Source organism: Balaenoptera physalus (genome assembly GCF_965194825.1).
Source record: "Balaenoptera physalus genome assembly, chromosome: 12".
In the NCBI taxonomy this organism is placed as follows: Eukaryota; Metazoa; Chordata; class Mammalia; order Artiodactyla; family Balaenopteridae; genus Balaenoptera; species Balaenoptera physalus.
The window spans coordinates 31,270,622-31,297,616 of record NC_138897.1 but is presented as its reverse complement, the minus strand read 5'-3'; positions in this window follow the sequence as shown (position 1 = coordinate 31,297,616).

Genomic DNA, 26,995 nt, shown 5'->3' with positions numbered 1-26,995 from the left:
TTCCCAGGCCACAGGGTTCCAGAATCAATCCTCAGTCATGTTCCCAGACCACAGGGTTCCAGAACCAAGGCTCAGTCAGGTTCCCGGGCCACAGTATTCCACAATCTAAACAGATGTCATGTTCCCAGGCCTCAGGGTTGCAGAATCCACCCATGTCATGTTCCCAGTCCACAGGGTTCCAGAACCAAGGCTCAGTCAGGTTCCCGGGGCACAGTATTCCACAATCTAAACAGATGTCATATTCCCAGGCCACAGGTTTCCAAAATCACGCCTCAGTCATGTTCGCAGGCCACAGGTTTCCAGAATCAAACTGATTTCATGTTCCCTGGCAACAGGGTACCAGAATCCAAACCGATGTCATGTTCCCAGGCCACAGGATTCCACACTCTAACATCAGTCATGTTCCCAGGCCACATGGTTCCAGAATCAAACCTCAGTCGTGTTCCCAGGACACAGGGTTCCAGAAGAAAAACTCAGTCATGTTCCCTGGACACAGGTTTCAGAAATAAGATCCCAGTGATGTTCCCAGGCCACAGGGTTCCACAATTAAACCTCAGTCATATTCCCAGGCCAGAGGGTTCCACAATCAAACCTCAGTCCTGTGGCCAGGCCACGGTTCCACCATCAAGCCTCAGTCATGTTGCCAGGCCAGAGTGTTCCACAATCAAACCTAAGTCATCTTGCCAAGCCACAGGGTTCCACCATCAAACCTCAGGCATGTTGCCAGGCCACAGGGTTCAACCATCAATCCTCAGTCATGTTCCCAGTAAACAGGGCTCCTGAATCAAACCAATGTCATGTTCCCACACCACGGGGTTCCAGTATCAGGCCTCAGTCATGGTCCCAGTGCACAGGGTCCCACAATCAAACCTCAGTCATGTTGCCAGTCCACAGGTTTCTGCCATCAAACCTCAGTCAAATTCCCAGGCCACAGGGTTCCAGAATCAAGCCTCAGTCATTTGGCCAGGCTAGAGTGTTCCACCATCAAACCTCAGTCATGATCCCAGGCCACATGTTTCCACAATGAAACCTCAGTCATTTTCCCAAGCCAAAGGTTTCCAGAATCAAACCTCAGTCATATTCCCAGGACACATGGTTCCAGAATCATAGCTGAATCATGTTCGCAGGCCCCAGGTGTCAACAATCAAACCTCAGGCATGTTCCCAGGACACAGGTGTCCAGAATCAAACCTCAGTCATGTTCCCAGGGAACTGGCTTCAGGAAACAAAGCTCAGTCATGTTCCCAGGCCACAGGGTTCTAGAATCAAACCTCAGGCTTGTTCCCAGGACACAGGTTTCCAGAATCAACCCGATATCATGTTCCCTGGCCGCAGTCTCAGAATCAAACCTCAGTCATGTTGCCAGGCCACAGGTTTCCACCATCAAACCTCAGACATGTTCCCAGGCCACAGGGTTCCAGAGTCAAACCGTTGGCAGGTTCCCAGGCCACAGGGTTCCAGAATCCACCAATGTCATGTTCCCAGGCCACAGGGTTCCAGAATCAATCCTCAGTTATGTTCCCAGGCTACAGGGTTCCAGAATAAAACCTCAGTCATGTTCCCAGACCACAGGGTTCCAGAACCAAGGCTCAGTCAGGTTCCCGGGCCACAGTATTCCACAATCTAAACAGATGTCATGTTCCCAGGCCTCAGGGTTCCAGAATCCACCCATGTCATGTTCCCAGTCCACAGGGTTCCAGAACCAAGGCTCAGTCAGGTTCCCGGGGCAAAGTATTCCACAATCTAAACAGATGTCATATTCCCAGGCCACAGGTTTCCAAAATCACGCCTCAGTCATGTTCCCAGGCCACAGGTTTCCAGAATCAAACCGATTTCATGTTTCCTGGCAACAGAGTACCAGAATCCAAACCGATGTCATGTTCCCAGGCCCCAGGATTCCACACTCTAACATGAGTCATGTTCCCAGGCCACATGGTTCCAGAATCAAACCTCAGTCTTGTGCCCAGGACACAGGGTTCCAGAAGAAAACCTCAGTCATGTTCCCTGGACACAGGTTTCAGAAATAAAATCCCAGTCATGTTCCTAGGCCACAGGGTTCCACAATTAAACCTCAGTCATATTCCCAGGCCAGAGTGTTCCACAATCAAACCTCAGTCCTGTTGCCAGGCCACGGTTCCACCATCAAGCCTCAGTCATGTTCCCAGGCCAGAGTGTTCCACAATCAAACCTAAGTCATCTTGCCAAGCCACAGGGTTCCACCATCAATCCTCAGGCATGTTGCCAGGCCAAAGGGTTCCACCATCAAACCTCACTCATGTTCCCAAGCCTGAGGGTTGCACTATCAAACCTCAATCATGTTGCCAGGCCACAGGGTTCAACCATCAATCCTCAGTCATGTTCCCAGTAAACAGGGCTCCTGAATCAAACCAATGTCATTTTCCCACACCACGGGGTTCCAGTATCAGGCCTCAGTCATGGTCCCAGTGCACAGGGTCCCACAATCAAACCTCAGTCATGTTGCCAGTCCACAGGTTTCTGCCATCAAACCTCAGTCAAGTTCCCAGGCCACAGGGTTCCAGAATCAAGCCTCAGTCATTTGGCCAGGCTAGAGTGTTCCACCATCAAGCCTCACTCATGTTCCCAAGCCTGAGGGTTGCACTATCAAACCTCAATCATGTTGCCAGGCCACAGGGTTCAACCATCAAGCCTCAGTCATGTTCCCAGTAAACAGGGCTCCTGAATCAAACCAATGTCATGTTCCCACACCACGGGGTTCCAGTATCAGGCCTCAGTCATGGTCCCAGTGCACAGGGTCCCACAATCAAACCTCAGTCATGTTGCCAGTCCACAGGTTTCTGCCATCAAACCTCAGTCAAGTTCCCAGGCCACAGGGTTCCAGAATCAAGCCTCAGTCATTTGGCCAGGCTAGAGTGTTCCACCATCAAACCTCAGTCATGATCCCAGGCCACATGTTTCCACAATGAAACCTCAGTCATTTTCCCAAGCCAAAGGTTTCCAAAATCAAACCTCAGTCATATTCCCAAGACACATGGTTCCAGAATCAAACCTGAATCATGTTCGCAGGCCCCAGCTGTCAACAATCAAACCTCAGGCATGTTCCCAGGACACAGGTGTCCAGAATCAAACCTCAGTCATGTTCCCAGGGAACAGGCTTCCAGAAACAAAGCTCAGTCATGTTCCCAGGCCACAGGGTTCCAGAATCAAACCTCAGTCTTGTTCCCAGGACACAGGTTTCCAGAATCAACCCGATATCATGTTCCCTGGCCACAGTCTCAGAATCAAACCTCAGTCATGTTGCCAGGCCACAGGTTTCCACCATCAAACCTCAGACATGTTCCCAGGCCACAGGGTTCCAGAGTCAAACCGTTGGCAGGTCCCCAGGCCACAGGGTTCCAGAATCCACCAATGTCATGTTCCCAGGCCACAGGGTTCCAGAATCAATCCTCAGTCATGTTCCCAGACCACAGGGTTCCAGAACCAAGGCTCAGTCAGGTTCCCGGGCCACAGTATTCCACAATCTAAACAGATGTCATGTTCCCAGGCCTCAGGGTTCCAGAATCCACCCATGTCATGTTCCCAGTCCACAGGGTTCCAGAACCAAGGCTCAGTCAGGTTCCCGGGGCACAGTATTCCACAATCTAAACAGATGTCATATTCCCAGGCCACAGGTTTCCAAAATCACGCCTCAGTCATGTTCCCAGGCCACAGGTTTCCAGAATCAAACCGATTTCATGTTCCCTGGCAACAGGGTACCAGAATCCAAACCGATGTCATGTTCCCAGGCCACAGGATTCCACACTCTAACATCAGTCATGTTCCCAGGCCACATGGTTCCAGAATCAAACCTCAGTCGTGTTCCCAGGACACAGGGTTCCAGAAGAAAACCTCAGTCATGTTCCCTGGACACAGGTTTCAGAAATAAGATCCCAGTGATGTTCCCAGGCCACAGGGTTCCACAATTAAACCTCAGTCATATTCCCAGCCCAGAGGGTTCCACAATCAAACCTCAGTCCTGTTGCCAGGCCACGGTTCCACCATCAAGCCTCAGTCATGTTGCCAGGCCAGAGTGTTCCACAATCAAACCTAAGTCATCTTGCCAAGCCACAGGGTTCCACCATCAAACCTCAGGCATGTTGCCAGGCCAAGGGGTTCCACCATCAAGTCTCACTCATGTTCCCAAGCCTGAGGGTTGCACTATCAAACCTCAATCATGTTGCCAGGCCACAGGGTTCAACCATCAATCCTCAGTCATGTTCCCAGTAAACAGGGCTCCTGAATCAAACCAATGTCATGTTCCCACACCACGGGGTTCCAGTATCAGGCCTCAGTCATGGTCCCAGTGCACAGGGTCCCACAATCAAACCTCAGTCATGTTGCCAGTCCACAGGTTTCTGCCATCAAACCTCAGTCAAGTTCCCAGGCCACAGGGTTCCAGAATCAAGCCTCAGTCATTTGGCCAGGCTAGAGTGTTCCACCATCAAACCTCAGTCATGATCCCAGGCCACATGTTTCCACAATGAAACCTCAGTCATTTTCCCAAGCCAAAGGTTTCCAGAATCAAACCTCAGTCATATTCCCAGGACACATGGTTCCAGAATCAAACCTGAATCATGTTCGCAGGCCCCAGCTGTCAACAATCAAACCTCAGGCATGTTCCCAGGACACAGGTGTCCAGAATCAAACCTCAGTCATGTTCCCAGGGAACAGGCTTCCAGAAACAAAGCTCAGTCATGTTCCCAGGCCACAGGGTTCCAGAATCAAACCTCAGTCTTGTTCCCAGGACACAGGTTTCCAGAATCAACCCGATATCATGTTCCCTGGCCACAGTCTCAGAATCAAACCTCAGTCATGTTGCCAGGCCACAGGTTTCCACCATCAAACCTCAGACATGTTCCCAGGCCACAGGGTTCCAGAGTCAAACCGTTGGCAGGTCCCCAGGCCACAGGGTTCCAGAATCCACCAATGTCATGTTCCCAGGCCACAGGGTTCCAGAATCAATCCTCAGTTATGTTCCCAGGCTACAGGGTTCCAGAATAAAACCTCAGTCATGTTCCCAGACCACAGGGTTCCAGAACCAAGTCTCAGTCAGGTTCCCGGGCCACAGTATTCCACAATCTAAACAGATGTCATGTTCCCAGGCCTCAGGGTTCCAGAATCCACCCATGTCATGTTCCCAGTCCACAGGGTTCCAGAACCAAGGCTCAGTCAGGTTCCCGGGGCACAGTATTCCACAATCTAAACAGATGTCATATTCCCAGGCCACAGGTTTCCAAAATCACGCCTCAGTCATGTTCGCAGGCCACAGGTTTCCAGAATCAAATTGATTTCATGTTCCCTGGCAAAAGGGTACCAGAATCCAAACCGATGTCATGTTCCCAGGCTACAGGATTCCACACTCTAACATGAGTCATGTTCCCAGGCCACATGGTTCCAGAATCAAACCTCAGTCGTGTTCCCAGGACACAGGGTTCCAGAAGAAAACCTCAGTCATGTTCCCTGGACACAGGTTTCAGAAATAAAATCACAGTCATTTTCCCAGGCCACAGGGTTCCACAATTAAACCTCAGTCATATTCCCAGGCCAGAGGGTTCCACAATCAAACCTCAGTCCTGTGGCCAGGCCACGGTTCCACCATCAAGCCTCAGTCATGTTGCCAGGCCAGAGTGTTCCACAATCAAACCTAAGTCATCTTGCCAAGCCACAGGGTTCCACCATCAAACCTCAGGCAAGTTGCCAGGCCAAAGGGTTCCACCATCAGGCCTCACTCATGTTCCCAAGCCTGAGGGTTGCACTATCAAACCTCAATCATGTTGCCAGGCCACAGGGTTCAACCATCAATCCTCAGTCATGTTCCCAGTAAACAGGGCTCCTGAATCAAACCAATGTCATGTTCCCACACCACGGGGTTCCAGTATCAGGCCTCAGTCATGGTCCCAGTGCACAGGGTCCCACAATCACACCTCAGTCATGTTGCCAGTCCACAGGTTTCTGCCATCAAACCTCAGTCAAGTTCCCAGGCCACAGGGTTCCAGAATCAAGCCTCAGTCATTTTGCCAGCCTAGAGTGTTCCACCATCAAACCTCAGTCATGATCCCAGGCCACATGTTTCCACAATGAAACCTCAGTCATTTTCCCAAGCCAAAGGTTTCCAGAATCAAACCTCAGTCATATTCCCAGGACACATGGTTCCAGAATCAAACCTGAATCATGTTCGCAGGCCCCAGCTGTCAACAATCAAACCTCAGGCATGTTCCCAGGACACAGGTGTCCAGAATCAAACCTCAGTCATGTTCCCAGGGAACAGGCTTCCAGAAACAAAGCTCAGTCATGTTCCCAGGCCACAGGGTTCCAGAATCAAACCTCAGTCTTGTTCCCAGGACACAGGTTTCCAGAATCAACCCGATATCATGTTCCCTGGCCACAGTCTCAGAATCAAACCTCAGTCATGTTGCCAGGCCACAGGTTTCCACCATCAAACCTCAGACATGTTCCCAGGCCACAGGGTTCCAGAGTCAAACCGTTGGCAGGTTCCCAGGCCACAGGGTTCCAGAATCCACCAATGTCATGTTCCCAGGCCACAGGGTTCCAAAATCAATCCTCAGTTATGTTCCCAGGCTACAGGGTTCCAGAATAACACCTCAGTCATGTTCCCAGAACACAGGGTTCCAGAACCAAGGCTCAGTCAGGTTCCCGGGCCACAGTATTCCACAATCTAAACAGATGTCATGTTCCCAGGCCTCAGGGTTCCAGAATCCACCCATGTCATGTTCCCAGTCCACAGGGTTCCAGAACGAAGGCTCAGTCAGGTTCCCGGGGCACAGTATTCCACAATCTAAACGGATGTCATATTCCCAGGCCACAGGTTTCCAAAATCACGCCTCAGTCATGTTCCCAGGCCACAGGTTTCCAGAATCAAACCGTTTTCATGTTCCCTGGCAACAGGGTACCAGAATCCAAACCGATGTCATGTTCCCAGGCCACAGGATTCCACACTCTAACATCAGTCATGTTCCCAGGCCACATGGTTCCAGAATCAAACCTCAGTCGTGTTCCCAGGACACAGGGTTCCAGAAGAAAACCTCAGTCATGTTCCCTGGACACAGGTTTCAGAAATAAGATCCCAGTGATGTTCCCAGGCCACAGGGTTCCACAATTAAACCTCAGTCATATTCCCAGGCCAGAGGGTTCCACAATCAAACCTCAGTCCTGTTGCCAGGCCACGGTTCCACCATCAAGCCTCAGTCATGTTGCCAGGCCAGAGTGTTCCACAATCAAACCTAAGTCATCTTGCAAGCCACAGGGTTCCATCATCAAACCTCAGGCATGTTGCCAGGCCAAGGGGTTCCACCATCAAGTCTCACTCATGTTCCCAAGCCTGAGGGTTGCACTATCAAACCTCAATCATGTTGCCAGGCCACAGGGTTCAACCATCAATCCTCAGTCATGTTCCCAGTAAACAGGGCTCCTGAATCAAACCAATGTCATGTTCCCACACCACGGGGTTCCAGTATCAGGCCTCAGTCATGGTCCCAGTGCACAGGGTCCCACAATCAAACCTCAGTCATGTTGCCAGTCCACAGGTTTCTGCCATCAAACCTCAGTCAAGTTCCCAGGCCACAGGGTTCCAGAATCAAGCCTCAGTCATTTGGCCAGGCTAGAGTGTTCCACCATCAAACCTCAGTCATGATCCCAGGCCACATGTTTCCACAATGAAACCTCAGTCATTTTCCCAAGCCAAAGGTTTCCAGAATCAAACCTCAGTCATATTCCCAGGACACATGGTTCCAGAATCAAACCTGAATCATGTTCGCAGGCCCCAGCTGTCAACAATCAAACCTCAGGCATGTTCCCAGGACACAGGTGTCCAGAATCAAACCTCAGTCATGTTCCCAGGGAACAGGCTTCCAGAAACAAAGCTCAGTCATGTTCCCAGGCCACAGGGTTCCAGAATCAAACCTCAGTCTTGTTCCCAGGACACAGGTTTCCAGAATCAACCCGATATCATGTTCCCTGGCCACAGTCTCAGAATCAAACCTCAGTCATGTTGCCAGGCCACAGGTTTCCACCATCAAACCGCAGACATGTTCCCAGGCCACAGGGTTCCAGAGTCAAACCGTTGGCAGGTCCCCAGGCCACAGGGTTCCAGAATCCACCAATGTCATGTTCCCAGGCCACAGGGTTCCAGAATCAATCCTCAGTTATGTTCCCAGGCTACAGGGTTCCAGAATAAAACCTCAGTCATGTTCCCAGACCACAGGGTTCCAGAATCAACCCGATATCATGTTCCCTGGCAACAGGGTACCAGAATCCAAACCGATGTCATGTTCCCAGGCCACAGGATTCCACACTCTAACATCAGTCATGTTCCCAGGCCACATGGTTCCAGAATCAAACCTCAGTCTTGTTCCCAGGACACAGGTTTCCAGAATCAACCCGATATCATGTTCCCTGGCCACAGTCTCAGAATCAAACCTCAGTCATGTTGCCAGGCCACAGGTTTCCACCATCAAACCTCAGACATGTTCCCAGGCCACAGGGTTCCAGAGTCAAACCGTTGGCAGGTTCCCAGGCCACAGGGTTCCAGAATCCACCAATGTCATGTTCCCAGGCCACAGGGTTCCAGAATCAATCCTCAGTTATGTTCCCAGGCTACAGGGTTCCTGAATAAAACCTCAGTCATGTTCCCAGACCACAGGGTTCCAGAACCAAGGCTCAGTCAGGTTCCCGGGCCACAGTATTCCACAATCTAAACAGATGTCATGTTCCCAGGCCTCAGGGTTCCAGAATCCACCCATGTCATGTTCCCAGTCCACAGGGTTCCAGAACGAAGGCTCAGTCAGGTTCCCGGGGCACAGTATTCCACAATCTAAACAGATGTCATATTCCCAGGCCACAGGTTTCCAAAATCACGCCTCAGTCATGTTCCCAGGCCACAGGTTTCCAAAATCAAACCGATTTCATGTTCCCTGGCAACAGGGTACCAGAATCCAAACCGATGTCATGTTCCCAGGCCACAGGATTCCACACTCTAACATCAGTCATGTTCCCAGGCCACATGGTTCCAGAATCAAACCTCAGTCGTGTTCCCAGGACACAGGGTTCCAGAAGAAAACCTCAGTCATGTTCCCTGGACACAGGTTTCAGAAATAAAATCCCAGTCATGTTCCCAGGCCACAGGGTTCCACAATTAAACCTCAGTCATATTCCCAGGCCACAGGGTTCCACAATCAAACCTCAGTCCTGTGGCCAGGCCACGGTTCCACCATCAAGCCTCAGTCATGTTCCCAGGCCAGAGTGTTCCACAATCAAACCTAAGTCATCTGGCCAAGCCACAGGGTTCCACCATCAAACCTCAGGCATGTTGCCAGGCCACAGGGTTCAACCATCAATCCTCAGTCATGTTCCCAGTAAACAGGGCTCCTGAATCAAACCAATGTCATGTTCCCACACCACGGGGTTCCAGTATCAGGCCTCAGTCATGGTCCCAGTGCACAGGGTCCCACAATCAAACCTCAGTCATGTTGCCAGTCCACAGGTTTCTGCCATCAAACCTCAGTCAAGTTCCCAGGCCACAGGGTTCCAGAATCAAGCCTCAGTCATTTGGCCAGGCTAGAGTGTTCCACCATCAAGCCTCACTCATGTTCCCAAGCCTGAGGGTTGCACTATCAAACCTCAATCATGTTGCCAGGCCACAGGGTTCAACCATCAAGCCTCAGTCATGTTCCCAGTAAACAGGGCTCCTGAATCAAACCAATGTCATGTTCCCACACCACGGGGTTCCAGTATCAGGCCTCAGTCATGGTCCCAGTGCACAGGGTCCCACAATCAAACCTCAGTCATGTTGCTAGTCCACAGGTTTCTGCCATCAAACCTCAGTCAAGTTCCCAGGCCACAGGGTTCCAGAATCAAGCCTCAGTCATTTGGCCAGGCTAGAGTGTTCCACCATCAAACCTCAGTCATGATCCCAGGCCACATGTTTCCACAATGAAACCTCAGTCATTTTCCCAAGCCAAAGGTTTCCAAAATCAAACCTCAGTCATATTCCCAAGACACATGGTTCCAGAATCAAACCTGAATCATGTTCGCAGGCCCCAGCTGTCAACAATCAAACCTCAGGCATGTTCCCAGGACACAGGTGTCCAGAATCAAACCTCAGTCATGTTCCCAGGCCAGAGGGTTCCACAATCAAACCTCAGTCCTGTGGCCAGGCCACGGTTCCACCATCAAGCCTCAGTCATGTTCCCAGGCCAGGGTGTTCCACAATCAAACCTAAGTCATCTTGCCAAGCCACAGGGTTCCACCATCAAACCTCAGGCATGTTGCCAGGCCAAAGGGTTCCACCATCAAGCCTCACTCATGTTCCCAAGCCTGAGGGTTGCACTATCAAACCTCAATCATGTTGCCAGGCCACAGGGTTCAACCATCAATCCTCAGTCATGTTCCCAGTAAACAGGGCTCCTGAATCAAACCAATGTCATGTTCCCACACCACGGGGTTCCAGTATCAGGCCTCAGTCATGGTCCCAGTGCACAGGGTCCCACAATCAAACCTCAGTCATGTTGCCAGTCCACAGGTTTCTGCCATCAAACCTCAGTCAAATTCCCAGGCCACAGGGTTCCAGAATCAAGCCTCAGTCATTTGGCCAGGCTAGAGTGTTCCACCATCAAACCTCAGTCATGATCCCAGGCCACATGTTTCCACAATGAAACCTCAGTCATTTTCCCAAGCCAAAGGTTTCCAGAATCAAACCTCAGTCATATTCCCAGGACACATGGTTCCAGAATCATAGCTGAATCATGTTCGCAGGCCCCAGGTGTCAACAATCAAACCTCAGGCATGTTCCCAGGACACAGGTGTCCAGAATCAAACCTCAGTCATGTTCCCAGGGAACTGGCTTCAGGAAACAAAGCTCAGTCATGTTCCCAGGCCACAGGGTTCTAGAATCAAACCTCAGTCTTGTTCCCAGGACACAGGTTTCCAGAATCAACCCGATATCATGTTCCCTGGCCACAGTCTCAGAATCAAACCTCAGTCATGTTGCCAGGCCACAGGTTTCCACCATCAAACCTCAGACATGTTCCCAGGGCACAGGGTTCCAGAGTCAAACCGTTGGCAGGTTCCCAGGCCACAGGGTTCCAGAATCCACCAATGTCATGTTCCCAGGCCACAGGGTTCCAGAATCAATCCTCAGTTATGTTCCCAGGCTACAGGGTTCCAGAATAAAACCTCAGTCATGTTCCCAGACCTCAGGGTTCCAGAACCAAGGCTCAGTCAGGTTCCCGGGCCACAGTATTCCACAATCTAAACAGATGTCATGTTCCCAGGCCTCAGGGTTCCAGAATCCACCCATGTCATGTTCCCAGTCCACAGGGTTCCAGAACCAAGGCTCAGTCAGGTTCCCGGGGCACAGTATTCCACAATCTAAACAGATGTCATATTCCCAGGCCACAGGTTTCCAAAATCACGCCTCAGTCATGTTCCCAGGCCACAGGTTTCCAGAATCAAACCGATTTCATGTTCCCTGGCAACAGAGTACCAGAATCCAAACCGATGTCATGTTCCCAGGCCCCAGGATTCCACACTCTAACATGAGTCATGTTCCCAGGCCACATGGTTCCAGAATCAAACCTCAGTCTTGTGCCCAGGACACAGGGTTCCAGAAGAAAACCTCAGTCATGTTCCCTGGACACAGGTTTCAGAAATAAAATCCCAGTCATGTTCCTAGGCCACAGGGTTCCACAATTAAACCTCAGTCATATTCCCAGGCCAGAGGGTTCCACAATCAAACCTCAGTCCTGTGGCCAGGCCACGGTTCCACCATCAAGCCTCAGTCATGTTCCCACGCCAGAGTGTTCCACAATCAAACCTAAGTCATCTTGCCAAACCACAGGGTTCCACCATCAATCCTCAGGCATGTTGCCAGGCCAAAGGGTTCCACCATCAAACCTCACTCATGTTCCCAAGCCTGAGGGTTGCACTATCAAACCTCAATCATGTTGCCAGGCCACAGGGTTCAACCATCAATCCTCAGTCATGTTCCCAGTAAACAGGGCTCCTGAATCAAACCAATGTCATGTTCCCACACCACGGGGTTCCAGTATCAGGCCTCAGTCATGGTCCCAGTGCACAGGGTCCCACAATCAAACCTCAGTCATGTTGCCAGTCCACAGGTTTCTGCCATCAAACCTCAGTCAAGTTCCCAGGCCACAGGGTTCCAGAATCAAGCCTCAGTCATTTGGCCAGGCTAGAGTGTTCCACCATCAAGCCTCACTCATGTTCCCAAGCCTGAGGGTTGCACTATCAAACCTCAATCATGTTGCCAGGCCACAGGGTTCAACCATCAAGCCTCAGTCATGTTCCCAGTAAACAGGGCTCCTGAATCAAACCAATGTCATGTTCCCACACCACGGGGTTCCAGTATCAGGCCTCAGTCATGGTCCCAGTGCACAGGGTCCCACAATCAAACCTCAGTCATGTTGCCAGTCCACAGGTTTCTGCCATCAAACCTCAGTCAAGTTCCCAGGCCACAGGGTTCCAGAATCAAGCCTCAGTCATTTGGCCAGGCTAGAGTGTTCCACCATCAAACCTCAGTCATGATCCCAGGCCACATGTTTCCACAATGAAACCTCAGTCATTTTCCCAAGCCAAAGGTTTCCAAAATCAAACCTCAGTCATATTCCCAAGACACATGGTTCCAGAATCAAACCTGAATCATGTTCGCAGGCCCCAGCTGTCAACAATCAAACCTCAGGCATGTTCCCAGGACACAGGTGTCCAGAATCAAACCTCAGTCATGTTCCCAGGGAACAGGCTTCCAGAAACAAAGCTCAGTCATGTTCCCAGGCCACAGGGTTCCAGAATCAAACCTCAGTCTTGTTCCCAGGACACAGGTTTCCAGAATCAACCCGATATCATGTTCCCTGGCCACAGTCTCAGAATCAAACCTCAGTCATGTTGCCAGGCCACAGGTTTCCACCATCAAACCTCAGACATGTTCCCAGGCCACAGGGTTCCAGAGTCAAACCGTTGGCAGGTCCCCAGGCCACAGGGTTCCAGAATCCACCAATGTCATGTTCCCAGGCCACAGGGTTCCAGAATCAATCCTCAGTCATGTTCCCAGACCACAGGGTTCCAGAACCAAGGCTCAGTCAGGTTCCCGGGCCACAGTATTCCACAATCTAAACAGATGTCATGTTCCCAGGCCTCAGGGTTGCAGAATCCACCCATGTCATGTTCCCAGTCCACAGGGTTCCAGAACCAAGGCTCAGTCAGGTTCCCGGGGCACAGTATTCCACAATCTAAACAGATGTCATATTCCCAGGCCACAGGTTTCCAAAATCACGCCTCAGTCATGTTCGCAGGCCACAGGTTTCCAGAATCAAACTGATTTCATGTTCCCTGGCAACAGGGTACCAGAATCCAAACCGATGTCATGTTCCCAGGCCACAGGATTCCACACTCTAACATCAGTCATGTTCCCAGGCCACATGGTTCCAGAATCAAACCTCAGTCGTGTTCCCAGGACACAGGGTTCCAGAAGAAAAACTCAGTCATGTTCCCTGGACACAGGTTTCAGAAATAAGATCCCAGTGATGTTCCCAGGCCACAGGGTTCCACAATTAAACCTCAGTCATATTCCCAGGCCAGAGGGTTCCACAATCAAACCTCAGTCCTGTGGCCAGGCCACGGTTCCACCATCAAGCCTCAGTCATGTTGCCAGGCCAGAGTGTTCCACAATCAAACCTAAGTCATCTTGCCAAGCCACAGGGTTCCACCATCAAATCTCAGGCATGTTGCCAGGCCACAGGGTTCAACCATCAATCCTCAGTCATGTTCCCAGTAAACAGGGCTCCTGAATCAAACCAATGTCATGTTCCCACACCACGGGGTTCCAGTATCAGGCCTCAGTCATGGTCCCAGTGCACAGGGTCCCACAATCAAACCTCAGTCATGTTGCCAGTCCACAGGTTTCTGCCATCAAACCTCAGTCAAATTCCCAGGCCACAGGGTTCCAGAATCAAGCCTCAGTCATTTGGCCAGGCTAGAGTGTTCCACCATCAAACCTCAGTCATGATCCCAGGCCACATGTTTCCACAATGAAACCTCAGTCATTTTCCCAAGCCAAAGGTTTCCAGAATCAAACCTCAGTCATATTCCCAGGACACATGGTTCCAGAATCATAGCTGAATCATGTTCGCAGGCCCCAGGTGTCAACAATCAAACCTCAGGCATGTTCCCAGGACACAGGTGTCCAGAATCAAACCTCAGTCATGTTCCCAGGGAACTGGCTTCAGGAAACAAAGCTCAGTCATGTTCCCAGGCCACAGGGTTCTAGAATCAAACCTCAGGCTTGTTCCCAGGACACAGGTTTCCAGAATCAACCCGATATCATGTTCCCTGGCCGCAGTCTCAGAATCAAACCTCAGTCATGTTGCCAGGCCACAGGTTTCCACCATCAAACCTCAGACATGTTCCCAGGCCACAGGGTTCCAGAGTCAAACCGTTGGCAGGTTCCCAGGCCACAGGGTTCCAGAATCCACCAATGTCATGTTCCCAGGCCACAGGGGTCCAGAATCAATCCTCAGTTATGTTCCCAGGCTACAGGGTTCCAGAATAAAACCTCAGTCATGTTCCCAGACCACAGGGTTCCAGAACCAAGGCTCAGTCAGGTTCCCGGGCCACAGTATTCCACAATCTAAACAGATGTCATGTTCCCAGGCCTCAGGGTTCCAGAATCCACCCATGTCATGTTCCCAGTCCACAGGGTTCCAGAACCAAGGCTCAGTCAGGTTCCCGGGGCAAAGTATTCCACAATCTAAACAGATGTCATATTCCCAGGCCACAGGTTTCCAAAATCACGCCTCAGTCATGTTCCCAGGCCACAGGTTTCCAGAATCAAACCGATTTCATGTTCCCTGGCAACAGAGTACCAGAATCCAAACCGATGTCATGTTCCCAGGCCCCAGGATTCCACACTCTAACATGAGTCATGTTCCCAGGCCACATGGTTCCAGAATCAAACCTCAGTCTTGTGCCCAGGACACAGGGTTCCAGAAGAAAACCTCAGTCATGTTCCCTGGACACAGGTTTCAGAAATAAAATCCCAGTCATGTTCCTAGGCCACAGGGTTCCACAATTAAACCTCAGTCATATTCCCAGGCCAGAGTGTTCCACAATCAAACCTCAGTCCTGTTGCCAGGCCACGGTTCCACCATCAAGCCTCAGTCATGTTCCCAGGCCAGAGTGTTCCACAATCAAACCTAAGTCATCTTGCCAAGCCACAGGGTTCCACCATCAATCCTCAGGCATGTTGCCAGGCCAAAGGGTTCCACCATCAAACCTCACTCATGTTCCCAAGCCTGAGGGTTGCACTATCAAACCTCAATCATGTTGCCAGGCCACAGGGTTCAACCATCAATCCTCAGTCATGTTCCCAGTAAACAGGGCTCCTGAATCAAACCAATGTCATGTTCCCACACCACGGGGTTCCAGTATCAGGCCTCAGTCATGGTCCCAGTGCACAGGGTCCCACAATCAAACCTCAGTCATGTTGCCAGTCCACAGGTTTCTGCCATCAAACCTCAGTCAAGTTCCCAGGCCACAGGGTTCCAGAATCAAGCCTCAGTCATTTGGCCAGGCTAGAGTGTTCCACCATCAAGCCTCACTCATGTTCCCAAGCCTGAGGGTTGCACTATCAAACCTCAATCATGTTGCCAGGCCACAGGGTTCAACCATCAAGCCTCAGTCATGTTCCCAGTAAACAGGGCTCCTGAATCAAACCAATGTCATGTTCCCACACCACGGGGTTCCAGTATCAGGCCTCAGTCATGGTCCCAGTGCACAGGGTCCCACAATCAAACCTCAGTCATGTTGCCAGTCCACAGGTTTCTGCCATCAAACCTCAGTCAAGTTCCCAGGCCACAGGGTTCCAGAATCAAGCCTCAGTCATTTGGCCAGGCTAGAGTGTTCCACCATCAAACCTCAGTCATGATCCCAGGCCACATGTTTCCACAATGAAACCTCAGTCATTTTCCCAAGCCAAAGGTTTCCAAAATCAAACCTCAGTCATATTCCCAAGACACATGGTTCCAGAATCAAACCTGAATCATGTTCGCAGGCCCCAGCTGTCAACAATCAAACCTCAGGCATGTTCCCAGGACACAGGTGTCCAGAATCAAACCTCAGTCATGTTCCCAGGGAACAGGCTTCCAGAAACAAAGCTCAGTCATGTTCCCAGGCCACAGGGTTCCAGAATCAAACCTCAGTCTTGTTCCCAGGACACAGGTTTCCAGAATCAACCCGATATCATGTTCCCTGGCCACAGTCTCAGAATCAAACCTCAGTCATGTTGCCAGGCCACAGGTTTCCACCATCAAACCTCAGACATGTTCCCAGGCCACAGGGTTCTAGAGTCAAACCGTTGGCAGGTCCCCAGGCCACAGGGTTCCAGAATCCACCAATGTCATGTTCCCAGGCCACAGGGTTCCAGAATCAATCCTCAGTCATGTTCCCAGACCACAGGGTTCCAGAACCAAGGCTCAGTCAGGTTCCCGGGCCACAGTATTCCACAATCTAAACAGATGTCATGTTCCCAGGCCTCAGGGTTCCAGAATCCACCCATGTCATGTTCCCAGTCCACAGGGTTCCAGAACCAAGGCTCAGTCAGGTTCCCGGGGCACAGTATTCCACAATCTAAACAGATGTCATATTCCCAGGCCACAGGTTTCCAAAATCACGCCTCAGTCATGTTCGCAGGCCACAGGTTTCCAGAATCAAACTGATTTCATGTTCCCTGGCAACAGGGTACCAGAATCCAAACCGATGTCATGTTCCCAGGCCACAGGATTCCACACTCTAACATCAGTCATGTTCCCAGGCCACATGGTTCCAGAATCAAACCTCAGTCGTGTTCCCAGGACACAGGGTTCCAGAAGAAAAACTCAGTCATGTTCCCTGGACACAGGTTTCAGAAATAAGATCCCAGTGATGTTCCCAGGCCACAGGGTTCCACAATTAAACCTCAGTCATATTCCCAGGCCAGAGGGTTCCACAATCAAACCTCAGTCCTGTGGCCAGGCCACGGTTCCACCATCAAGCCTCAGTCATGTTGCCAGGCCAGAGTGTTCCACAATCAAACCTAAGTCATCTTGCCAAGCCACAGGGTTCCACCATCAAACCTCAGGCATGTTGCCAGGCCACAGGGTTCAACCATCAATCCTCAGTCATGTTCCCAGTAAACAGGGCTCCTGAATCAAACCAATGTCATGTTCCCACACCACGGGGTTCCAGTATCAGGCCTCAGTCATGGTCCCAGTGCACAGGGTCCCACAATCAAACCTCAGTCATGTTGCCAGTCCACAGGTTTCTGCCATCAAACCTCAGTCAAGTTCCCAGGCCACAGGGTTCCAGAATCAAGCCTCAGTCATTTGGCCAGGCTAGAGTGTTCCACCATCAAACCTCAGTCATGATCCCAGGCCACATGTTTCCACAATGAAACCTCAGTCATTTTCCCAAGCCAAAGGTTTCCAGAATCAAACCTCAGTCATATTCCCAGGACACATGGTTCCAGAATCATAGCTGAATCATGTTCGCAGGCCCCAGGTGTCAACAATCAAACCTCAGGCATGTTCCCAGGACACAGGTGTCCAGAATCAAACCTCAGTCATGTTCCCAGGGAACTGGCTTCAGGAAACAAAGCTCAGTCATGTTCCCAGGCCACAGGGTTCTAGAATCAAACCTCAGGCTTGTTCCCAGGACACAGGTTTCCAGAATCAACCCGATATCATGTTCCCTGGCCGCAGTCTCAGAATCAAACCTCAGTCATGTTGCCAGGCCACAGGTTTCCACCATCAAACCTCAGACATGTTCCCAGGCCACAGGGTTCCAGAGTCAAACCGTTGGCAGGTTCCCAGGTCACAGGGTTCCAGAATCCACCAATGTCATGTTCCCAGGCCACAGGGTTCCAGAATCAATCCTCAGTTATGTTCCCAGGCTACAGGGTTCCAGAATAAAACCTCAGTCATGTTCCCAGACCTCAGGGTTCCAGAACCAAGGCTCAGTCAGGTTCCCGGGCCACAGTATTCCACAATCTAAACAGATGTCATGTTCCCAGGCCTCAGGGTTCCAGAATCCACCCATGTCATGTTCCCAGTCCACAGGGTTCCAGAACCAAGGCTCAGTCAGGTTCCCGGGGCACAGTATTCCACAATCTAAACAGATGTCATATTCCCAGGCCACAGGTTTCCAAAATCACGCCTCAGTCATGTTCCCAGGCCACAGGTTTCCAGAATCAAACCGATTTCATGTTCCCTGGCAACAGAGTACCAGAATCCAAACCGATGTCATGTTCCCAGGCCCCAGGATTCCACACTCTAACATGAGTCATGTTCCCAGGCCACATGGTTCCAGAATCAAACCTCAGTCTTGTGCCCAGGACACAGGGTTCCAGAAGAAAACCTCAGTCATGTTCCCTGGACACAGGTTTCAGAAATAAAATCCCAGTCATGTTCCTAGGCCACAGGGTTCCACAATTAAACCTCAGTCATATTCCCAGGCCAGAGGGTTCCACAATCAAACCTCAGTCCTGTGGCCAGGCCACGGTTCCACCATCAAGCCTCAGTCATGTTCCCACGCCAGAGTGTTCCACAATCAAACCTAAGTCATCTTGCCAAACCACAGGGTTCCACCATCAATCCTCAGGCATGTTGCCAGGCCAAAGGGTTCCACCATCAAACCTCACTCATGTTCCCAAGCCTGAGGGTTGCACTATCAAACCTCAATCATGTTGCCAGGCCACAGGGTTCAACCATCAATCCTCAGTCATGTTCCCAGTAAACAGGGCTCCTGAATCAAACCAATGTCATGTTCCCACACCACGGGGTTCCAGTATCAGGCCTCAGTCATGGTCCCAGTGCACAGGGTCCCACAATCAAACCTCAGTCATGTTGCCAGTCCACAGGTTTCTGCCATCAAACCTCAGTCAAGTTCCCAGGCCACAGGGTTCCAGAATCAAGCCTCAGTCATTTGGCCAGGCTAGAGTGTTCCACCATCAAGCCTCACTCATGTTCCCAAGCCTGAGGGTTGCACTATCAAACCTCAATCATGTTGCCAGGCCACAGGGTTCAACCATCAAGCCTCAGTCATGTTCCCAGTAAACAGGGCTCCTGAATCAAACCAATGTCATGTTCCCACACCACGGGGTTCCAGTATCAGGCCTCAGTCATGGTCCCAGTGCACAGGGTCCCACAATCAAACCTCAGTCATGTTGCCAGTCCACAGGTTTCTGCCATCAAACCTCAGTCAAGTTCCCAGGCCACAGGGTTCCAGAATCAAGCCTCAGTCATTTGGCCAGGCTAGAGTGTTCCACCATCAAACCTCAGTCATGATCCCAGGCCACATGTTTCCACAATGAAACCTCAGTCATTTTCCCAAGCCAAAGGTTTCCAAAATCAAACCTCAGTCATATTCCCAAGACACATGGTTCCAGAATCAAACCTGAATCATGTTCGCAGGCCCCAGCTGTCAACAATCAAACCTCAGGCATGTTCCCAGGACACAGGTGTCCAGAATCAAACCTCAGTCATGTTCCCAGGGAACAGGCTTCCAGAAACAAAGCTCAGTCATGTTCCCAGGCCACAGGGTTCCAGAATCAAACCTCAGTCTTGTTCCCAGGACACAGGTTTCCAGAATCAACCCGATATCATGTTCCCTGGCCACAGTCTCAGAATCAAACCTCAGTCATGTTGCCAGGCCACAGGTTTCCACCATCAAACCTCAGACATGTTCCCAGGCCACAGGGTTCCAGAGTCAAACCGTTGGCAGGTCCCCAGGCCACAGGGTTCCAGAATCCACCAATGTCATGTTCCCAGGCCACAGGGTTCCAGAATCAATCCTCAGTCATGTTCCCAGACCACAGGGTTCCAGAACCAAGGCTCAGTCAGGTTCCCGGGCCACAGTATTCCACAATCTAAACAGATGTCATGTTCCCAGGCCTCAGGGTTGCAGAATCCACCCATGTCATGTTCCCAGTCCACAGGGTTCCAGAACCAAGGCTCAGTCAGGTTCCCGGGGCACAGTATTCCACAATCTAAACAGATGTCATATTCCCAGGCCACAGGTTTCCAAAATCACGCCTCAGTCATGTTCGCAGGCCACAGGTTTCCAGAATCAAACTGATTTCATGTTCCCTGGCAACAGGGTACCAGAATCCAAACCGATGTCATGTTCCCAGGCCACAGGATTCCACACTCTAACATCAGTCATGTTCCCAGGCCACATGGTTCCAGAATCAAACCTCAGTCGTGTTCCCAGGACACAGGGTTCCAGAAGAAAAACTCAGTCATGTTCCCTGGACACAGGTTTCAGAAATAAGATCCCAGTGATGTTCCCAGGCCACAGGGTTCCACAATTAAACCTCAGTCATATTCCCAGGCCAGAGGGTTCCACAATCAAACCTCAGTCCTGTGGCCAGGCCACGGTTCCACCATCAAGCCTCAGTCATGTTGCCAGGCCAGAGTGTTCCACAATCAAACCTAAGTCATCTTGCCAAGCCACAGGGTTCCACCATCAAATCTCAGGCATGTTGCCAGGCCACAGGGTTCAACCATCAATCCTCAGTCATGTTCCCAGTAAACAGGGCTCCTGAATCAAACCAATGTCATGTTCCCACACCACGGGGTTCCAGTATCAGGCCTCAGTCATGGTCCCAGTGCACAGGGTCCCACAATCAAACCTCAGTCATGTTGCCAGTCCACAGGTTTCTGCCATCAAACCTCAGTCAAATTCCCAGGCCACAGGGTTCCAGAATCAAGCCTCAGTCATTTGGCCAGGCTAGAGTGTTCCACCATCAAACCTCAGTCATGATCCCAGGCCACATGTTTCCACAATGAAACCTCAGTCATTTTCCCAAGCCAAAGGTTTCCAGAATCAAACCTCAGTCATATTCCCAGGACACATGGTTCCAGAATCATAGCTGAATCATGTTCGCAGGCCCCAGGTGTCAACAATCAAACCTCAGGCATGTTCCCAGGACACAGGTGTCCAGAATCAAACCTCAGTCATGTTCCCAGGGAACTGGCTTCAGGAAACAAAGCTCAGTCATGTTCCCAGGCCACAGGGTTCTAGAATCAAACCTCAGGCTTGTTCCCAGGACACAGGTTTCCAGAATCAACCCGATATCATGTTCCCTGGCCGCAGTCTCAGAATCAAACCTCAGTCATGTTGCCAGGCCACAGGTTTCCACCATCAAACCTCAGACATGTTCCCAGGCCACAGGGTTCCAGAGTCAAACCGTTGGCAGGTTCCCAGGCCACAGGGTTCCAGAATCCACCAATGTCATGTTCCCAGGCCACAGGGGTCCAGAATCAATCCTCAGTTATGTTCCCAGGCTACAGGGTTCCAGAATAAAACCTCAGTCATGTTCCCAGACCACAGGGTTCCAGAACCAAGGCTCAGTCAGGTTCCCGGGCCACAGTATTCCACAATCTAAACAGATGTCATGTTCCCAGGCCTCAGGGTTCCAGAATCCACCCATGTCATGTTCCCAGTCCACAGGGTTCCAGAACCAAGGCTCAGTCAGGTTCCCGGGGCAAAGTATTCCACAATCTAAACAGATGTCATATTCCCAGGCCACAGGTTTCCAAAATCACGCCTCAGTCATGTTCCCAGGCCACAGGTTTCCAGAATCAAACCGATTTCATGTTCCCTGGCAACAGAGTACCAGAATCCAAACCGATGTCATGTTCCCAGGCCCCAGGATTCCACACTCTAACATGAGTCATGTTCCCAGGCCACATGGTTCCAGAATCAAACCTCAGTCTTGTGCCCAGGACACAGGGTTCCAGAAGAAAACCTCAGTCATGTTCCCTGGACACAGGTTTCAGAAATAAAATCCCAGTCATGTTCCTAGGCCACAGGGTTCCACAATTAAACCTCAGTCATATTCCCAGGCCAGAGTGTTCCACAATCAAACCTCAGTCCTGTTGCCAGGCCACGGTTCCACCATCAAGCCTCAGTCATGTTCCCAGGCCAGAGTGTTCCACAATCAAACCTAAGTCATCTTGCCAAGCCACAGGGTTCCACCATCAATCCTCAGGCATGTTGCCAGGCCAAAGGGTTCCACCATCAAACCTCACTCATGTTCCCAAGCCTGAGGGTTGCACTATCAAACCTCAATCATGTTGCCAGGCCACAGGGTTCAACCATCAATCCTCAGTCATGTTCCCAGTAAACAGGGCTCCTGAATCAAACCAATGTCATGTTCCCACACCACGGGGTTCCAGTATCAGGCCTCAGTCATGGTCCCAGTGCACAGGGTCCCACAATCAAACCTCAGTCATGTTGCCAGTCCACAGGTTTCTGCCATCAAACCTCAGTCAAGTTCCCAGGCCACAGGGTTCCAGAATCAAGCCTCAGTCATTTGGCCAGGCTAGAGTGTTCCACCATCAAGCCTCACTCATGTTCCCAAGCCTGAGGGTTGCACTATCAAACCTCAATCATGTTGCCAGGCCACAGGGTTCAACCATCAAGCCTCAGTCATGTTCCCAGTAAACAGGGCTCCTGAATCAAACCAATGTCATGTTCCCACACCACGGGGTTCCAGTATCAGGCCTCAGTCATGGTCCCAGTGCACAGGGTCCCACAATCAAACCTCAGTCATGTTGCCAGTCCACAGGTTTCTGCCATCAAACCTCAGTCAAGTTCCCAGGCCACAGGGTTCCAGAATCAAGCCTCAGTCATTTGGCCAGGCTAGAGTGTTCCACCATCAAACCTCAGTCATGATCCCAGGCCACATGTTTCCACAATGAAACCTCAGTCATTTTCCCAAGCCAAAGGTTTCCAAAATCAAACCTCAGTCATATTCCCAAGACACATGGTTCCAGAATCAAACCTGAATCATGTTCGCAGGCCCCAGCTGTCAACAATCAAACCTCAGGCATGTTCCCAGGACACAGGTGTCCAGAATCAAACCTCAGTCATGTTCCCAGGGAACAGGCTTCCAGAAACAAAGCTCAGTCATGTTCCCAGGCCACAGGGTTCCAGAATCAAACCTCAGTCTTGTTCCCAGGACACAGGTTTCCAGAATCAACCCGATATCATGTTCCCTGGCCACAGTCTCAGAATCAAACCTCAGTCATGTTGCCAGGCCACAGGTTTCCACCATCAAACCTCAGACATGTTCCCAGGCCACAGGGTTCTAGAGTCAAACCGTTGGCAGGTCCCCAGGCCACAGGGTTCCAGAATCCACCAATGTCATGTTCCCAGGCCACAGGGTTCCAGAATCAATCCTCAGTCATGTTCCCAGACCACAGGGTTCCAGAACCAAGGCTCAGTCAGGTTCCCGGGCCACAGTATTCCACAATCTAAACAGATGTCATGTTCCCAGGCCTCAGGGTTCCAGAATCCACCCATGTCATGTTCCCAGTCCACAGGGTTCCAGAACCAAGGCTCAGTCAGGTTCCCGGGGCACAGTATTCCACAATCTAAACAGATGTCATATTCCCAGGCCACAGGTTTCCAAAATCACGCCTCAGTCATGTTCGCAGGCCACAGGTTTCCAGAATCAAACTGATTTCATGTTCCCTGGCAACAGGGTACCAGAATCCAAACCGATGTCATGTTCCCAGGCCACAGGATTCCACACTCTAACATCAGTCATGTTCCCAGGCCACATGGTTCCAGAATCAAACCTCAGTCGTGTTCCCAGGACACAGGGTTCCAGAAGAAAAACTCAGTCATGTTCCCTGGACACAGGTTTCAGAAATAAGATCCCAGTGATGTTCCCAGGCCACAGGGTTCCACAATTAAACCTCAGTCATATTCCCAGGCCAGAGGGTTCCACAATCAAACCTCAGTCCTGTGGCCAGGCCACGGTTCCACCATCAAGCCTCAGTCATGTTGCCAGGCCAGAGTGTTCCACAATCAAACCTAAGTCATCTTGCCAAGCCACAGGGTTCCACCATCAAACCTCAGGCATGTTGCCAGGCCACAGGGTTCAACCATCAATCCTCAGTCATGTTCCCAGTAAACAGGGCTCCTGAATCAAACCAATGTCATGTTCCCACACCACGGGGTTCCAGTATCAGGCCTCAGTCATGGTCCCAGTGCACAGGGTCCCACAATCAAACCTCAGTCATGTTGCCAGTCCACAGGTTTCTGCCATCAAACCTCAGTCAAGTTCCCAGGCCACAGGGTTCCAGAATCAAGCCTCAGTCATTTGGCCAGGCTAGAGTGTTCCACCATCAAACCTCAGTCATGATCCCAGGCCACATGTTTCCACAATGAAACCTCAGTCATTTTCCCAAGCCAAAGGTTTCCAGAATCAAACCTCAGTCATATTCCCAGGACACATGGTTCCAGAATCATAGCTGAATCATGTTCGCAGGCCCCAGGTGTCAACAATCAAACCTCAGGCATGTTCCCAGGACACAGGTGTCCAGAATCAAACCTCAGTCATGTTCCCAGGGAACTGGCTTCAGGAAACAAAGCTCAGTCATGTTCCCAGGCCACAGGGTTCTAGAATCAAACCTCAGGCTTGTTCCCAGGACACAGGTTTCCAGAATCAACCCGATATCATGTTCCCTGGCCGCAGTCTCAGAATCAAACCTCAGTCATGTTGCCAGGCCACAGGTTTCCACCATCAAACCTCAGACATGTTCCCAGGCCACAGGGTTCCAGAGTCAAACCGTTGGCAGGTTCCCAGGTCACAGGGTTCCAGAATCCACCAATGTCATGTTCCCAGGCCACAGGGTTCCAGAATCAATCCTCAGTTATGTTCCCAGGCTACAGGGTTCCAGAATAAAACCTCAGTCATGTTCCCAGACCACAGGGTTCCAGAACCAAGGCTCAGTCAGGTTCCCGGGCCACAGTATTCCACAATCTAAACAGATGTCATGTTCCCAGGCCTCAGGGTTCCAGAATCCACCCATGTCATGTTCCCAGTCCACAGGGTTCCAGAACCAAGGCTCAGTCAGGTTCCCGGGGCAAAGTATTCCACAATCTAAACAGATGTCATATTCCCAGGCCACAGGTTTCCAAAATCACGCCTCAGTCATGTTCCCAGGCCACAGGTTTCCAGAATCAAACCGATTTCATGTTCCCTGGCAACAGAGTACCAGAATCCAAACAGATGTCATGTTCCCAGGCCCCAGGATTCCACACTCTAACATGAGTCATGTTCCCAGGCCACATGGTTCCAGAATCAAACCTCAGTCTTGTGCCCAGGACACAGGGTTCCAGAAGAAAACCTCAGTCATGTTCCCTGGACACAGGTTTCAGAAATAAAATCCCAGTCATGTTCCTAGGCCACAGGGTTCCACAATTAAACCTCAGTCATATTCCCAGGCCAGAGGGTTCCACAATCAAACCTCAGTCCTGTTGCCAGGCCACGGTTCCACCATCAAGCCTCAGTCATGTTCCCAGGCCAGAGTGTTCCACAATCAAACCTAAGTCATCTTGCCAAGCCACAGGGTTCCACCATCAATCCTCAGGCATGTTGCCAGGCCAAAGGGTTCCACCATCAAACCTCACTCATGTTCCCAAGCCTGAGGGTTGCACTATCAAACCTCAATCATGTTGCCAGGCCACAGGGTTCAACCATCAATCCTCAGTCATGTTCCCAGTAAACAGGGCTCCTGAATCAAACCAATGTCATGTTCCCACACCACGGGGTTCCAGTATCAGGCCTCAGTCATGGTCCCAGTGCACAGGGTCCCACAATCAAACCTCAGTCATGTTGCCAGTCCACAGGTTTCTGCCATCAAACCTCAGTCAAGTTCCCAGGCCACAGGGTTCCAGAATCAAGCCTCAGTCATTTGGCCAGGCTAGAGTGTTCCACCATCAAACCTCAGTCATGATCCCAGGACACATGTTTCCACAATGAAACCTCAGTCATTTTCCCAAGCCAAAGGTTTCCAGAATCAAACCTCAGTCATATTCCCAGGACACATGGTTCCAGAATCAAACCTGAATCATGTTCGCAGGCCCCAGGTGTCAACAATCAAACCTCAGGCATGTTCCCAGGACACAGGTGTCCAGAATCAAACCTCAGTCATGTTCCCAGGGAACAGGCTTCCAGAAACAAAGCTCAGTCATGTTCCCAGGCCACAGGGTTCCAGAATCAAACCTCAGACTTGTTCCCAGGACACAGGTTTCCAGAATCAACCCGATATCATGTTCCCTGGCCACAGTCTCAGAATCAAACCTCAGTCATGTTGCCAGGCCACAGGTTTCCACCATCAAACCTCAGACATGTTCCCAGGCCACAGGGTTCCAGATTCAAACCGTTGGCAGGTCCCCAGGCCACAGTGTTCCAGAATCCACCAATGTCATGTTCCCAGGCCACAGGGTTCCAGAATCAATCCTCAGTTATGTTCCCAGGCTACAGGGTTCCAGAATAAATCCTCAGTCATGTTCCCAGACCACAGGGTTCCAGAACCAAGGCTCAGTCAGGTTCCCGGGCCACAGTATTCCACAATCTAAACAGATGTCATGTTCCCAGGCCTCAGGGTTCCAGAATCCACCCATGTCATGTTCCCAGTCCACAGGGTTCCAGAACCAAGGCTCAGTCAGGTTCCCGGGGCACAGTATTCCACAATCTACACAGATGTCATATTCCCAGGCCACAGGTTTCCAAAATCACGCCTCAGTCATGTTCGCAGGCCACAGGTTTCCAGAATCAAACTGATTTCATGTTCCCTGGCAACAGGGTACCAGAATCCAAACCGATGTCATGTTCCCAGGCCACAGGATTCCACACTCTAACATCAGTCATGTTCCCAGGCCACATGGTTCCAGAATCAAACCTCAGTCGTGTTCCCAGGACACAGGGTTCCAGAAGAAAACCTCAGTCATGTTCCCTGGACACAGGTTTCAGAAATCAAATCCCAGTCATGGTCCCAGGCCACAGGGTTCCACAATTAAACCTCAGTCATATTCCCAGGCCAGAGGGTTCCACAATCAAACCTCAGTCCTGTGGCCAGGCCACGGTTCCACCATCAAGCCTCAGTCATGTTCCC